Genomic DNA, 6,251 nt, shown 5'->3' with positions numbered 1-6,251 from the left:
CACCTTGGCATGGGATGGCATGAGAAAACACAGGCTCAAAATCCCACTAGACCCTGAGACCAGCAGCTGCTCCTGGATTTACCACACAAACAAAGAGAGGAGGGGGGAGAAAATGCCCATAACCCTCCCACCCCACCCCCAACAAAAAATACCATCCAAAAACATGCTCTCCTGTTTCAAAATGCACTCTCACATCCAAACTGGCCCCTTCTCTCTCTCTCTCTCTTTTTTTTTACTCCACTTTAACAGCCCCAATGGCACAGACAGAAAAACGCATTAAAAGTTTCTGTTACCAAATTAGAAAGCAATGCCATTTGTAGGTGAGAGACAGGATTCACTGGACAATAAGGGCTGAAAATGCTGCGCCGGACAGCTTCATGTAAGTAGCCTATACACATTAAGCTGCCTACAAAGGCAAGTGGATATTAAAACTGTCTAGAACGGGGTATACCACGTCCCTATAATTCACAAAGCTTTGCCTAATGATTTCAGATCATTGTAAGAGAAGAAAAAAATTTCCTACTGCAACTAGTGAAATGCCCATATTTTTATCATGCTGCATTATAGAAGACACAATGACACGTAATTGGGATTGAGCGGCAGCAGAAAGTGAGGGAACACAGACCTGCATAGCTGCTGCTTTGGCAAACATGCCGTCTCATCTTCATTGGCTGACCCACACGACCTCAGAGGGACAAGCTGTGCCCAGCGCACCATGGCAGAAATATCTGAGAGACAACGGCTCTCACCAAGGATCGATTCAATATAATCTGCTGTATTTGTCAGAAAAATTATATCTCTGTGACAGCTTGCTATGAAACGCGTATGGACAGCTCATTAGTGCATTTAAATGTCATTCTTTCAAGTTAGAAAAAAGGAAAAAAGGAGCACATTTGCTCATTTTTGTTGTCCAAATTAGATGAATTAATCCATGAGGCTCACAGGAGTTATACAGACATTGTCAAAACTGAGATCTCGGCAGTGGGCAGCGGCCAAAGAAAGCTTACTTGTCAGGTGGCAAAGTTGAAGGCCCAGCCATTTGATTATGGGATGAAGCCCTCTGTTGTGCAATGGGACAAGCTGTCTATGTGAACACCCTACAAAGGCCAGAGTCCCCTGGTTAGCTCCCAGGACCATCAGATTTAGCCCGGTCAGTGTGTGACAGAGGAGCTGCAAACAGGATGACTGGCTGGTCCACTGACTGGTTGGCACGCTGGCTGTTTGGTTGGCTGAAAGGCTACATGACTGGCTGGCTGAATGACTGGACGGCTACCCAGATGGGTAGCTAGCTGGCTAGCTGGCTGGCTGACTGGCTCGTCACTGCTACTGCTGGAGGGGTGCAGACCCCATCTGGACTGAGCCGAGCCGGGCGCCGTTTGTTCATACTAACATACGCCTGCCTCACAGAGCCACACTAAATGTGAAAAATGTGGAATGAGCACGGGTGGCAGAGGAAAGACAAAAATGGGAAAGGGAACGCAAGGAGATGGGCTTAAAGAGGATGTGTTTTTGTTTGTGAAGAATAATAACCGAGGTGCGTTTGCCACTTATGTGAAAATACTGAAAGGATCCAGGCTCTTTAATGAATGGGCCACAGTCAAAGAAAGGTATTATTTTTGCCAAGTATTACTATCATTTTACTGATAATAACCAAATAATAATCACCAGGATTAATATCAAAGAAATTCAAAACTCTCCTTTGTCCACTCAAACCAGCAAAACACTTGGCTTTTGTAGCTCAACATTTTTTCTTCTTAACCCTTTAAATGACAAAAAAAGGATGAAAAAAAAACAGAAACCTACAAATTAACCAATATTATTAAGCAAATACTACCAGTTTGAATAATGTAATCCTTCAAAAAAAAAAATCCCCCCTTTATAAAATCGCTTTGTTAAATCCAGTGCCAAGCCTGTTATGATCACAAACTGGACCAATTACACAACAACGTAACACAGGCACTGAGCTCTGTGAGCAACTTGCAGTTAAGGTAATATCTTTTATAATATCTTTTATGATTTTGGCCAAGAAATGAGAAGCTGTGGCATCCTAAGGTTTTTTTTGTTTTTTTTTTACTTCCCCCTTTTTGACATTTTCAACCCCACATTTCCTTCTGCTTTTTAGGGAAGGTTTCTCCTCTTTGCCCACAGTTCTTCAGGCCAGAACGAAACGGGCCAGTTTTTCCATGGCCTCCGCCACTGGACTCTGTAGGTATGCGTCTAAATCATTTGAACAAGAGCGCATCTCATCTGTGTGCGCCATGCTCTGTCTTTCAGAAAATGACGACCTTTGTTCGCCAGGCTGGGCAACACGGCCTCTCCTCCTGCCCTCCTCCTGCCCTGCCCTCGCTGGGGAGAGCAGGAGGGGAATGAAAACCACCTCCGTTTTTATTAGTGAGGCCACGCACGGAGCAACAGCAACTGCCAAACACACAAAAACAAAGGGAAACCCATAAGAATTAAAACTATTAAACGCCAAAACAGAGAATAAAGACTGTAATTAGTGTAAATGTGATCATTACACCACAGGGTCGTGTATGCGAGGCTGACTGTCCTACTGTTAAAAGCACAGTGTGGTGACTAGAGCGCCATAAAATCAGGCCTGAGAATGAATAAGTTACATGGCACAAGATTCGGACTTTAAATACACGGCCTGAGCCATTTTGCTTCTTTAACTACTACTATTGAACACCTTGACAAACAGAGGTAAAAGCCACACCAAAGCCTCCCTGTGGCCCGTCTTTCAGTTCCAAACAACGCGCACTCTGGGTGTCCACAGTCCTGTAAAATTAAAACTCTCACTTAAGGGGGAAAAACCTACCTCAGTCATCGTCTTCAAAGGCCAACTATTATGTCCCCAACATCTGCTTAGCGTTAGTTTTGACTAACGACGGCAATCTGCGGAAGAACGCGCACTCGAGCTTTACCAAAGCTGCGCCTGAGCGGCCTACAGTATTATATGTTAAACAGGAAGGGTCAAAATGGATCCTAAAAGTCGAAGTGAGATATAGAGGAGGTCGTTAGCAAAAACAAAAACAAGAAAGCAGTGCAAAGTATAATAAAGGCAAAAATGTATCAACCTAAAGAAAATCGATTGGCACAAAAGCGTCTATGCAGCTTTCCCTTTAAAGTCATTGCATATTTATTCACGTTGCCTAGTAAATGCATTGACATTTTTTTTAGAATAACCTCCAACACCTTCATGTAAATTTGAAAAGCAATCATATCTCACTGGCTTGGTTATATCTGAGTATAATCAATTTTATAAATGTAACTTGGGCCTGTGTCATGATGTTGTCAGCAGCTTAATAAGCCAGAGATCTAATTGTGGTATTAATCTTCTGTCTTCATATAAATGAAGACAGAATAGTTCACCAAAGGGTTCACATCTGCCTGGTGCATGTGGAAATCTACAGCAGGTCATACATTGATTTGATACCACATCCAGTGTGGAGGCCTTGGTTGGGAGTCAACAAGTATTAAATTAGTTCTCACTGCATTGCAGGTAAGAAGAGTTCAGGTATTGGACATTATATGGGAAACATACTTGTTTTATTTTCTTTTTTTAAACTATTACATTTTTATTTATGATTTAAAAAAAATTAAGGAAATAAATAGTTAAAATATTAAAGAAAAATGTAAATACAATGTAAAAAATTAAGTCCAGTCTGACAAAAAGCCCATACAACATTTAAACAGGTCTCTTTTAAATTACATAATAAATGCACCTGGTTTGTTTTGATATAATAATCCTTTATATCATTGTATTATTGTATTTGCCACCAACGTGACCAAAATAATAAAAAAAATCCTTAATAATGTGACTAGTTGGTTTAAAAATTGTAATTTCTTGCAAACAATGATTTAACACACAGAGAACACAAACCTATAAACTACAGTTAATTAATGAATAGTAACATTTTTAAATTAATTTTTAAAAAAAGGAACAGCATTTATCTAAAATTCAGACACATACAAAATTATATCAGACAGATTTATTTGTGCAATTGAATTATTCAAAAATTCAGATAAGAAATAATATTGATTTTAAATTCATGTTTCCTTGAACATTTAAATTTAGCAACATTTATTTTTACAATATAATTATACTGCAAAGACAGACGCTAAACTTAATTGTAATTTTCAAAATTGCTATAAGCATTTCACCAAAGGCCAGTTCTGTCTAAAGAAATGGTTTGATCCAGATCATCCTGTAAGGAGAGGGCAAGACACATGCACACGCACACACACACACACACACACACACACATACAAAGCTGATGAAGGTTACAGAGTGTTAGGACACGCCATGATTGGAATTCAACTTTGACATTTGCTGTGGAAAATCACATATTGCGGTGATGTAAGGGAACGACCGCGTCAGATCTATTTTCCATTCGTGTCTTGATCATTTGAAATGGTCTTGAATAAGTTTGATTAAAGGTTCTTGACGTGTTTGTGATAAAACAAATGGAACAAATATTTTCTCGCTGTTCTAAATTTCACATAACATTTCTGTCCGCTCTGTTGGAAAAACAAGTGTGAGCAAGAGGTCTCTACAGTCTGAGTAAAGTTTCCATGTTTTGCTCCCATTACAGGCACAGGAAAAACAGAAATGTAAGGTGCGTGGAGAGCAGGCCTGCCTAGTGGTGAGTAACACCCTGCCATTAAGAGGTGAAGGGTTACTAACCTCACAAGCCTCAAGGATTTAAAATAATTACGGACAAGTTGACATAAACTACAATTTCCTCGGAAACTCTTATGAATAGAAAAAAACCAGTGTCCTTGTTTTCATCCCCTTTTACCCAGTTATTCAAGCCCACACACATGCATTCACACACAGACCAATATTTTTCCTCTTTAAAATGTTCCCCCTTAACTTCTCATCACTGCCAGTCTTTCCATTTCCATCCAGCTCCAAACCTTTTCATCCATTCTACTCCCTGGATGATGAAGAAAATTTCCCCCTTTCTGCTCTCGTCCCTCCCATAGGCACAGATTGATGTTAAAAGTGTGTCTGCGCATCGTTTGTAATTACGCCTGTTTACACACTGAAGCATTACTATGTGTGAAAGTCTGGAAGCCATTTGTGGCACGAGGCTGAGAGGGAAAGACAGAGCGAGGAAGCTTTAAACGGCTCCAGAGACACGAGGACTGATAGCAAGCTGGGGCTTTTGACATGACTGCAGACCTGGGTAATGTTATGCTCCAATATGCTTTCACGTTTGTGCGGTGGATTTGTCAGAGCAGACTGTTTCAGCCTCAAATGTAAGCACATCAAAGATAAGATCAAGGCCTCTGTGATTTTAATTTTTTTACTATCTAATTCTTGAGGTTTGACTCTGGCCCAGCTGCACAAATTCCACCTTATACAGTTAATTATAAACATAACTCTAACCCCAAACGTGAGTTATAGTCCTAATTTATATTCTGAAAATATTTAGAGAACCCAGTTCAGTTTGGACTCCTGAGAATTCTTTTTGTGGTGGTCATTTGTTAAATACAGTATATTGGGTTTTTTTGGCTTAGATTTGGTGGAAAGAATTCAAGACTTACACACAAACATATTGTGGGAAATGTACGGAGGGCTGTGTGAAACCTTATATGTTTACTTCTTACAATGTAAAATTTTATCTTGAAAGCACTGCTGCCCATTACAAAGAATGTTCCTTTTAAGAATGATGCTAATGTGATATAAATAAAACTGGGCAAAATGATGGATTTCAAATTAAATTAGGAGATTCTGGTGCTGCGTGTTCCAAACAAAAATTGAATAAAATCATTCCAACATGCAACTGCCACTAGATGGGGTGGTATAGAATTACATGGAGGCAAAGTGAATCCAGCTAGGCCCTATATCTCTTCACATTCCCTAGATTGTAAGGTACTGCACATGCGTTTACATTATGGCGGTTTCTGTAGTGTCACAGTGGCACATACACACACACTTGGACCGACTGAAACAGGCACACGCACCTACTGTTGGTGTGACATTTCCCAGCAGCACGCTGCAGCTAAACTGAGGGTGCAGCATTTCCCCTTGACACAGCCAGCCATTCCTGATAAGTTCAAGTAAGCAGGGTGATACACAGAGTGATTGTGTGTGAGTGGGGGTGGGGGGATGGCAGCTTTCTGCTTTGTGCAGAGAAGGAAGGTGTCTGTCTCTCTCCTAACTGAAGCGCATGCTGCACACACCTACAGTGCTCCAGTCGGCACATGCCAGCGGCACACACTGGCTACCGTGCCCTGCCTAC

At 40.7% G+C, this 6,251-nt stretch overlaps 1 protein-coding gene across 9 annotated transcripts in view; it reads right to left on the bottom strand.

The window, feature by feature from the left end:
* nfixa (nuclear factor I/Xa) overlaps positions 1-6,251 on the bottom strand; it is a 139,791-nt gene that overhangs the window by 72,969 nt on the left and 60,571 nt on the right. The gene's annotated exons all lie outside the window — the stretch shown is intronic.

The sequence above is a fragment of the Monopterus albus genome, unplaced genomic scaffold (genome assembly GCF_001952655.1).
Source record: "Monopterus albus unplaced genomic scaffold, M_albus_1.0 scaffold32.1, whole genome shotgun sequence".
Classification (NCBI taxonomy): Eukaryota; Metazoa; Chordata; class Actinopteri; order Synbranchiformes; family Synbranchidae; genus Monopterus; species Monopterus albus.
The sequence above is the reverse complement of the archived record's forward strand: the minus strand, read 5'-3'. Positions and strand labels throughout refer to the sequence as shown.